We start from the raw sequence: 11,594 nt of genomic DNA, 5'->3' as shown, positions 1-11,594 counted from the left end.
ATTCACTTTTCCTAAAGTAACTAAGATTGGGAAATTTTTAAAACGTGTAGTTACTTTGTATTTCTTATTATACTTTTAATGAGAGGATGAGATTTCCCTATCCTACCCGTTCGGCTAACGACCCTCCACCAATCAAGCAAGCGATGGGTGTGAGTGTACACCCATTAAGCGCCATTTTATAGGCCGCAACCTTATACCCACCTTATAGATCGGCTTCGTGAATGAGGCCTACTAACGGTAAGACTAGCATTTAGTTATACATATATATATTATTCTAGTAATATCATATTAGTATAGGGTCGTATTTTAAAACCTTTTAAAATCTAGGGTTTGAAATTTAAGTTGTCTAAATTAAAACTTTTAATCACAAATATAAATTTCAAAACTTTAGGGTAGGTTTTAAACATTTAAAACATGAAGGATCAAATAACAAATAATTCCAATTAACAATTAATATCCTAATTATCTTTATTTGATTTATCCAAGATTTCTTTTAAGATAATTATCAAAATAATTAATCATTTATCACATAAGGAAATTAAATATTTTATTAGATGATAAATATCTTTAATTAGATCAAGATAATAGTCATATATATCAAAAATCGGATTAGGGTTGATCCAATATGATTAAGGTAAGTTTCCATAAGATAAACATGAAAAAATCCCGGTTTTGCCTAATCCAGACGCTCGGACTCGCCGAGTACAGGCCTACTCGCCGAGTCCACTTTGGAACTCGCCGAGTACATGACTCATAAACCCAAAATCGAATTTTGCAGGTTTGTTTCAGTTAATCAAGCAACAATTTAAAGAAAACCAAGCTAGGCTCTGATACCACTGATGGGTTTTAGCCATAAGAACTTTCCTATGTGCGCATGCAAAACCCTAATGCTTGGATCTAGGCTTTCTAATTAAACATGCTTTGAATCCAAGACTTCTAATGGCTAATTAGGTTAAATAACAACATTGAAACAGATCTAGAATCATACCTTTGAGTTCCTTGTTGATCTTGTTGTCTTGGAGCTTCTAGAGTCACAAATGTCACTCCTCTAATGGCTTACAAACACCAATAGCAAGCAAGATGATTTAGGAGAGAGGAGAGGAATTCGGCCAGAGTATCTCTACTTTAGATGGTGTGTCGAATTCCCTCACCCCTAGGGTCTATTTATACTTGTAGACTCCTTAAGGGTTACAACCTAAACCCTAATTGAATAATCTTCTCTTAAGGCTATCCAAATCCATTCCATAGATAACCCTATGGATGATTTTGGCTTATCCAAGCCCTAGAAATCGTCCATTCTATCTAGGATAAGGATTTATAGTCTAAAGTGTAACTATCAAACAATTGACAGTTTATACCCTCTTATTTAATTAATCTCTTTAAGTCACCAAATTAATTCCAATTAATCTATGACTTATATTAATCAAATAACCATATATTATTCCTTATAATATTTACTCTCTCTTAGCAAATCACCCATCAAGTTGCTATGGTGAAGGCAATCCAAAAGGACCATGCACAACCGGATCAAATACTTGCCTAATATAGTTGCAGCCTTAGACACTATTCCAACAATTTCATGATCATCTTAATGATTATGAAACCATATCACAAATTCATACTCTAAGGACATCTTAGTGCATTGTTATGGCTAAGAAGAGAGGTCATGAATTGTTGGATTGGTTAAAATCAAGTAGATGAGTCATACTTCGTTCCAAAACAATTCTTAGAGTCATACTCCAAGATTGTAACCTTGAGTGACACAAAGGAAGATTTATTAACACTAGTCAAATGTAAGAGCAAAATGTTTTCTACTCTTGTTCATTTGAGATTGGTAAGTTGTGATGTCTTGGATGAGACGAAGACCAACTAAGACCAATTGTGTGAAGTGTTAGTCTTGATAAGAATCCGCACTATCCCTTGAATATTTGTTTTGTCAAGGAATTGTTCTTGACTGGGGAAACTTATATGTCAAGGGGACAGTGGGAGCCTTAAAGATCCTAAAAGAGTTTCAAGATTTAATCAAGAGTAAAACCTGTAATTTATCACTAGCACATGACTTAAGGTTTTCAACCTATCGTGTTGACATAATTCTTATTTCTGTACCTACTTCAAATAAGTTGAATTTGCATGTGAGTTATCAGAGTTCAACTTGGAAGCATTGGTGGGCCTTGTGCTACCAAGGTGACAAGAAACTAAGATTGAACAAGTTTAATCCATGTAAGGCTGAATTTGTCACTAACCTTATCTTGTGATTATGGTTTTGACATATTCACATGGATAGGAACTCATACACTATAAAATCTAAGTGTCATAAGGTTTCTCTCCGATTCATGAGAATGATGGTGAGGAAACGCTTTCACTAAGTAGATTTTAAGTAGATAGCAATTGTGTTATTTGCATTTTCAAAAGTCGTTAGTGGAGCGCGTGTGGTTAACCGGCACACTAACGTGGACTTGTGAGAAATGGCAAATGCCTAAGCAATTGAGACTATGATTACGACATCCCTTTTCATAGTTCTGAAAATTGTTTAGCTACACATATGATCTATCTAAGAAAGGGTGTATGAAGCTAAATTTCAGAAGTCCAGCAGATTTCTGGAAATATGTCAGAGCTAGTGGGAGCATAAGTGTGATGCTAATAATCATCATGTTAGTGGGAGCATGATAATTTTGATTAGTATTGCAAGCTAGCAATGTTAATTATAGAAAAACAAAAGTTTCAATCGTGAAGTTGCAGGGGTTGAAAACGTCGTTTTGCTATAATTAAGGGAGAGAAAATTATACTTCATTTCAATTCTAGAAGTTTGGATTGAGATTTTAATCATCTTTAGTCAAGGACATATATATGAATTTTATGTCTGAATGGTTCGACTTAAGGAAATTCTATATATTGCGTTTTCAAAATTCGATTGTGATTACGGCATCCCTCTTCATAGTTAAATTTTGAAAACATGGCAAATAAAAAATATTGTAGCAAAAGATTGGTCTAGTATCATGTCTTTATGTCAAACATCATGAATCGTTGCCCATATGCTTCGGATATAGGATCGATTGCATGTGCTATAATATTCATTTTTCTAAATTTTCCAAATGCTTAAGGCATTGAGAAGGGAAAAGTCTAGAACTGGATATGACTAAAGTGATTAAGCAATTGTCGAGGACAATCTGAGGTTCGCCAAAGATTGGTTGTTCAGGGAAAGTTGGAAGTATGATGTAAGTTGTCGGAAAGAACCGTATTGACATGTTCTGAAAAGAAGTAACTCTTGTTCGGAAGTGATAGTCAAAATGGGACTATGGAAATGTCTCCATAGGTGGAAGTTATTCAATCTATGTAAGATTAGAAAACCTTAATGCAAGAAGGATGTTCAAAGCAATGTACTTTGAATATGAGACTTCTGTTCCATAGAAGTTGACCTTCTTTGGAATACTCTATAATGATTGGTGACAAGGTTTTGGTGACTTTGTGAATAATCATTAAAAGAGGAACATTGTATAAAAGTTCAAAATCTAACAGATTTTTTGGTAAATGATAGGAATCGGGGATTCTCACATTCACAATAAGGATTTGGGATTGTGAAATGAGTATCATTGGAATCATGTTCAATTGATCTACATCACAATGTAAGGATCATAGACAAACATAGTGTGCATACTTGGAGTATGGCATAACTACTGTTTAGAAAAACAAAGTGTACATGCTAGGAGCATGGGACGACTATTGTTTTTTTTTATTCAAGTCTTAAGTTGATTGTTTGAAACATTATACAATGAATAATGTGTAATTAATATGGTGATAAATAAAAGGTGGTTCTATTTATATTCAAAAGGGTTTTGAGACCATATTGGATTCGATTATTATTGTGTTTCACTTTGCATGTTTTGACTTCCAAAATAGCTAGGTTATTCTTTCCGAATGACTAAGTTATTTAAACACTCCACATTCATTCATATGTTGGAAGTAGGTATGAATCAAGACTGTCATGAATCGAGTTTGTAGATGGCTAAATGGGTTTAGTCATAACAATGGTTGCTACAACATTCATGAGTGCTCATAAGTTATGAGTATTGGAATAAACCCATGCTCACTTGTATCACTTCATGGAATTTATCTCGAGTGATCGTGAGACGGTAATATCATATAAATCTTCAAACCTAGAGATATGAGTTGTTACCTATGAATTGGTTGTGCATTGATTGCACGTAAACGCATCAGTAACTTGATGTTATAAAACGTGCCTTTGTGTACAATTCAACAAGTAGTAGAACAAGTATATGAGTCGAAGTTTATATGTTCCTTCTAGAAATAGAAGCGATATCTGGGCCCCTCGATGATTTTGTTATGACCTATGTACAGACCAGTCAGAACTAAATTGATGTGTTCGATTAAGTTCTTTGTCAAAAAAATCGAAAATCGGGAAACAAACTGCTGGACAATAAGTACGACGTTGTTCCATGTATTTGTCCGGCTGATATCATGAGAACAGAGGATTATATGATCACTTATCTAAAATGGCGTTTCTTAGTTCAACAGAGTTTTCGAGAGCTACGATTGCTGGTTGGTTCTTGAAGTAACATACGCAAATACAGTTATTAGACTTATCCAAGTGGGAGTCTGTTGGATAAGGTGTCTAAGTCCATAACTTATTTGGTATATACTTGATCCGACCCGGCGTGGTCCATTTGGGTTGCATTTCATCCAAACTATTTATGGATAATTTTATAAGAGTTATACACATATGATTATTAATATATTATAAGTTATAATATATTAATATGAAGTCATGTTATTTAATTAGTCTTAGTCTTAAATTAATTATGAATTAATTTAGAGATTAAAAGGAAGACTAATTAGATTGTGGGCTATTGGTTTTATATGGTGTGGGCTAACACTCATTTGTTAATGGGCTAGGCTTGTATGGAAGTCCATGGATGATCCATGGATCTTTTAACCTATGGATCCTTGGAAAAGGAAAGGTCATGGGTTATTAGGGTTTCACCCTAATCATGTACACTATATAAGCATGCTTATGTTGCATGAAATAGCCACTAGTGTCACTAGTATGTGTGTTTGTGTGTGGCCGATTTTATAGTGTGTATACACTCTCTCAAAGTTTTCCAAGAGTTTGTGGTGATTTGTGATTCCATTTGAGGCATTCACACTATTGGTGCTTGGCCCTCAAACTCCTTAGGAATCAAACTCATCATCAAAAGGTATGTAATCTCATCTAATTCTTTTATGCTTAAAAGTACCCATGCCATGTTAGATAGGTTATGAACCTTGGAAAAATTATTATTTTGCATATATTTAGACAAACATAGATCCAAGGTTTATTAGGGTTGCATGCACACTTAGGAAGTGTTAGATTGCTCAAAACCCAACAAATTGCTTCCCTAAGGATCCTGGCGCGGGTTAACTTGGTCATTTCCGCGTTAATTGCCTTTTTTTGGATCCCCTTCCTGGACGCGTCTCTTTTGTTTTACCTCTTTGGCCCTTGGCTTTATTATCAGCTTGTGTTTTATAATCCTTCGGTCGACCCCCACTATGTGTGTGGGTGTCCAGGCGAACACGTGTTTGTATTTTTGGAGCAATCAGATCAATACTTGCCTTGTTTCCGTGGGAAGGGCAGTTCCTACGTTTACTTGTTGGCTTGGATATTCCCTGTTGATTACCCCCCCTCCGGGCATGATGAATCCGACTTTGGCCTCGGTTGAAATGTCCTTTGGCTACATAATCTCATAGCATTTGAGCTCCTTTAGGTGTAGCACCCGATTCCTGGTACACACTTAATTCAAAGTATATTTTTTTATGTTTATGTTTTTCTCTGGGACTCGACAAGTTGGAGGCCCAACTCGTCGAGTAGAGTCGGGATCCACGGGCATTTTAAGTGACCTACTCGACGAGTCGGTAGACTGACTCGGCGAGTAGGTACTGTTTGAGTAAAGCGCTAATCTAAGGGATTACACCCTATTTAAGCATTTCATTCAGCCTCCCGTTGTCCCTATTGCTCTCAGAACTCTCCATATCAAACCCTAATCGTTTGTGTAAATATCTAAGGCCTTTTTGGTGGTTTTTGGTGATTTTGGAACATAAGAAGGAAGATAAAGGCTTGAGGAATCAAGAGGAGGCCAGAGGAGTTCGAGTTTGTGCACCCTCTGTAGTTCTTTAGAGGTATAATGTTGATACCTTGCTCTTTTATATTTTACATCCCTTTCGGGGGTAATTTAGGGCTTTTAGTAGCCATTCTTGGTGACCAATCATGAGTGCAAGCGTGGTTGGGGGCTAAGACTTCAGATCCAAGGTCTTTAAGGGGTTACAAGGCAGAAAGGGACTGATTTTGGAGCCTTAGAGAGCCCCATGCATCTTAAGAGTCTCATTTAGGGCCATTTGAGCTCATAGTCCCATGCATGCATGTAAAGTTTGTAACTTTACGTGCTAGATCAATCTTAGAATCCTAGATCTATCTTTTGGTCAAGTGTTGTACATCATAAATCGAGAAATGAGACTTGGTCACTCTCGACTCTGCGAGTCGTTCTTGGGACTCGGCGAGTCCATGGCTTGACTTCCCTTTACTGTTATGGTTCGAAGGAACCCAGTGAGCGTTAGAGTGGTCTTGGAGGGGTTCGGGAGAGTGACCCAATGCATTGGACATAGCCATAGAGCTGGAGATCATAGGACTCGACGAGTGTATGAGAAGACTCGGCAAGTCCAAGGAAATCTCCCAACTTTTGAAGATGAAGTTGTTCATACAACTCGACGAGTCAAGGGCAGGACTTGTTCCTAGGATGGAGATGAACTCGACGAGTTGTTCATACAACTCGGCGAGTCGGATGAAGGTTCATTCGGGGTTGTTTTAGAAGGAGAAATTGTCGAGTCGTTGCCAAACTCGATGAGCAGAAGCGTGAAGAAGGACATATGAAAGGATAGGGACTCAACGAGTTGGCGACCCAACTCGGCGAGTCGGGTCAACTGGAAGTTGAATTTGACTTTGACTTGTTTAGGGGTAAAACAGTCATCTTTTCCCTAAGAGTAGTTATCAGTGTCTGATTAAGTGTTTTATGGATTTATAGTCGGAGGATCACCGGAGCAACAGTCAGACATCTGCCGATCAACTTTTCAGCAGTCAGCCTTACGAGATGAGTTACCTTCCGGTAGCGGTGGGTCTACGGTCACAATGCCGACCCACCAGTAAGATTTGTATGTTAGATGATTGTATTTGTGATATTCATCTAGGTTGCTAGTACCTGCTATGTTAATTGCTAGCATGATATGTTATACGCAATATTAGTAGAGTTCGGTTGTTAGGACCGAAAGGTAGGTCGGACACCCAAGATATGTCCGATAATATGTTATGATATTCTTATATGCTGGCATGATGTGTTATACGTGATAGTGGTAGTAGGAGGGGAATAGTCCCCAAGTTCGGTTGATATGACCGAAGGATGGTTCAGACACCCCATATATGTCTGATAGTATGTTTATGTTATGATATAAGTGATAGTAGCAATAGAGGGTGGAATAGTCCCCGATGTTCGGTTGTAGGACCGAAGGGTAGGTCAGCACCTAGAATGGCTTGACGCGGGTAGGTCGGCACCCCAGAATGGCCGTACCGGGTAGGTCGGGCACCCCAGAATTGCCCGACAGTATGTATGCTATATGCTTGTATGGTATGTGGTAAGATGGGGGAACTCACTAAGCTTCGTGTTTACAGTTTTCAGTTTTGTTTCAAGTAGTTGCACGTCATACACACATGGGATTCCACCTTATGAGATTTGTTGCGATTGTACTCTGACACTGTTACTACTTTTATGATATGATTTTCAGACATGAGATTATGGTTTTATGAAATGATATGACACAATGATGTTTTATGACAAATGTTTTCTAAATCGTTATATTAAAATTGAAAATTTTAGACTCGGAAATTGGGGATGTTAAATTGGGGGAGTGGCTAGGATTGTCCCCAGGCCTTGGTTCGTGATAAACTTTACTATTCCATGAATCGTTGATGAGATTGCTCTAGATTTCAGTAGGGCGGTTCGCCCCAGTATGACATTGTGTTCGGATGGGTGTCGTATGACTACAAAATCTACAAGGGTTGTCCGTCGCCTGGTCTTGTCTTGACCAGTGAGTGTCAACGGTAAGTGGATTATACCTAGGGGCCACAAACTGTTCCCTGTGAATCGCGTGAGTTGGCCTGCGGCTGGTCTTAATCCCTCCTTCCATGCGTCGGCAGCAATCGAAAACAATGCTCGTAGATGATGTCTGCAGAGCTCCTAGTGTCAATGTACACCAGGTGGATCATGGTGTCTCGGATGGAGCCCTAAATGACGAGAGGGTAGTCTCATTTCCACCTAGCTAGGCGTGGGTCAGTTGTAGAGAAAGTTAGCCCTTTCCTGGTTTCTGTGCTTCTTTGTATGCTGGTTGTGCATTCCACTCTCCCCTGCTTCTAGCAAATCATGAGGATTTCTTGCCGGTAGTCTGCTTTCCCATGCTTGTGGGGAATCATGAGGATTTCTCTCCCTCCCTTTGTTTTCACCATATAATGGAGTGATAATTGCCTTTGTACTTACAGAGCTGTATGAATTTGGTTAGAAGGAGGTATTGTAGCTGGCTAAAGTTGTAAATGCTACCGGGGAGCAACATTTTGAATCATGTCCCAACGTTTTCGTCTAGAATGGTAGGGAAGTACGTACACCAGAAGCGCTCGTCTAGCTTGTGAGATGTCATCGTTCACTCATATATGTCGAACTATCGATGTGGCTGTCCGGGTCCGTGGTGCCATCATACGTTTTGAGGTAAGGTAACTTGGTGGTGTTGGGAATCTTGTACTCCAGCAACTCTTTCACGAATGGTGATGTGACACTGCATGAGAGATAATCTTGGTTTGGAGTCCATTGAGCAAAATGGTATCCCGATTGTTGCATTGCCAGGAATGGCTGTACTAGTATGTTGTTGTAAGTTGTAAGGTCTGGTGGTGTTAGGCCATAGAAGTTCTGCGACTAGAATGGGGTGGAAAACGTGTGGGGAATGGGGAGTTGTTGGTATAGTGTGAATGGTGGTGTCGGCATGGCTCCTTTCACTAACGATGGGTAGCTTTGTGCTTGGAAGGTGACACCTGGGCCATTAGTGGAGTTGTTTTCCGGGGTTGCGGGCGTGTGCATGATTGGGGGCAATCCGTTTTGTGCTTGGAAGGTGACACCTGGTCCATTAGTGGCGTTGTTTGCCGGGGTTGCGGGCGTGTGCATGATTGCGGGCAATCCGTTAGTTGCCTGCGTCGTTAATGGTGGTGTTACGAGTGTCGTTTGTTATGGCTCGTTTGTGGTGTGAATGGGTGGTGGTATTAGATTGTAACTGGCGCTACTTGGTCCGCCAATGTTAGGAAAAAACAGTGGTAGAGGAGGCGGAATGAATGAGTTGGGTTCGCCGATGTTGGGGAACGACGACGGGGTTGTACTATTTAGAGTGGGTATTAGTATGTGGTTATGGGTTATGACGAAGGGCGTAACCGCTGTGAGAGCAGGTGACGGGCCACCAGATGATGGTGTCTCAGAAACCGCGCCCATCGTCTAAGTTGGTGGCATTATCGGGGTATTGGCCATTTCTAGTGAGACCATTGGTCGTATCGGACTTTGTGGTGTTTTCGATGACTCACCGACATCTTCGTTTGTCATTTGTTACTGGGTGAAAGAGAGAGATGGGTTTGTGTATCTGTTGTCACACAATTGGACGACACCAAATGATGCGACCTAGGCTCCGACCACCTAGAGGATCAATGCTGAGTTTGCAGCAGAGGAACCTGAGAGGTCACAAAAAGAGAAAGCCGTCAACCGTTCTCCGAGAGGAGGTCCCGGGTAAACGTTCCGACGGTCAAGTTAGTAGTGTATTGGAGAGTAAGGGCTGAGAATCAGGAGAGATATCTTAGCCTTCAAGGCGATGCGATGGTCCTTTTATACTGAGTATCCTCTTCGGTCCGTACGAGGAACAAGGATTGCGGTCTCGACAAGATCCGTTGTCTTTATTGGTGAGTCGTGTTCCTCGTCGTGTCAGGTCTAACGATTAGTCCATGCGATAATGCTCTGGATGTGCTCCTTGTCGCATGGAGCTGTTATCCTTGTCCTGTAGTGGAAGGTGCCCCTCGACGGGGGTGGACCTTCCATGTGGTCGTCCCGTCCGGACGCCCAACAGCTGGGGATCCGCCGAGCGGCCATGCAGGGGATATGTTGGGGCAGCCAGGCCGGGCTTAACCGGGCCTCGCTGGAGATCCCTTGCTGGGGAGTGCCTTTATTCTTGGCCCGCTCTAAGGGCATGTCATCACTAGGGTAAATGGAAAGAAAAAAAATAAGCGAAGACAAATTTGTAAAATGTTGGAACTATTGACGGAAAGTCTTGTTTTTCTGACTTTCTCTATTAATTCATTCCTATTGGTTATTAATTATGTTATTCTGTCTCCATTAAGTTTATGAAGTAAAAAAAAGAAGAGAAATCAAATATCTTTCTATTTTTCCTTTCTATCTACGTTTCTATATATTTAAAATTGTGACGAGTGTCAACTTTTATTTTTCAATAATATTTTAAAACGCTTCTCATAATTTTAAATGGGTTGGAAGAAAAAGTAGAAGGTTATTTAATTTATCGATAATAAACATTTAAAGTAACTCCAATTCTTTAATAATCATTTATTAAGTCATAGGCTCTAGGGGTTTCAGGTTATTCTAAAGTTCCCTAACAAGATAAACAATTAGCATGCCATAAATACGTTTTTCATTGACTAATCACGCCTTGACCATTACAAGATGGAATATTGTTTAGTTAAAAGATTGTTCTTATTCCTTAACCAAATACACAATTCTTCTCCTTTTGACCAAAAAGCAACTTTGGATGGAATCAAAGGATAATATTGTATAACATTATGGGTGTTTATGATATTAATATCTAATCACAACGTTATTACTTGCACAAGACAATTTCTAATTAAAGGTAGGGAGAACAATCACCGAGTTTTGACTTTTTAGGATGATTCTGTTTATACATAGATGTATTATCAATTAGATGATGAACCATAGCTAGAATCCTCTTTTTTCTCTACTTACGAAACTACAAGAATTGAAACTAAGACTAATGTCAATGAGATGACAATTGCATGGGACACATACATGCTACTTGCTATTGATCTCTCATTTATACCCTTTTCATCATCATCATCATGAAAAACAGCCATAGAAAGCTTGTTACGGGTTGTATGTGGAGAAACATTATTTTCTTGAATCACTAGCTTCCATATACTAATCTTCAATTGCATAGTGATGTAGGTGGGGTGTTGAATAGCAATTTGATTTGTTGATTAGGTGAAAATATTTCTGGCTTGAACTTATATGAAAATTTGATGATGTCTTATATCTCTTAATTTGTTGTTTATTGCTTGAATAAAAGTAGTGGGAACATAAACAGGAGGTTGAGAATGATAGGTGGATTCTACTTTTAATAGGAAATTGTGAAAAAAGCAAAAGTCACATTTTAGAAGATCATATATATCGTGTACCCTACCATCTTTACAGGACAACTTTCTTATTGAACAAGACTTGTTACCATTA

Source organism: Lactuca saligna, chromosome 5 (assembly GCF_052625555.1).
Source record: "Lactuca saligna cultivar CGN05327 chromosome 5, ASM5262555v1, whole genome shotgun sequence".
In the NCBI taxonomy this organism is placed as follows: Eukaryota; Viridiplantae; Streptophyta; class Magnoliopsida; order Asterales; family Asteraceae; genus Lactuca; species Lactuca saligna.
Note: the sequence above shows the minus strand (reverse complement) of the source record.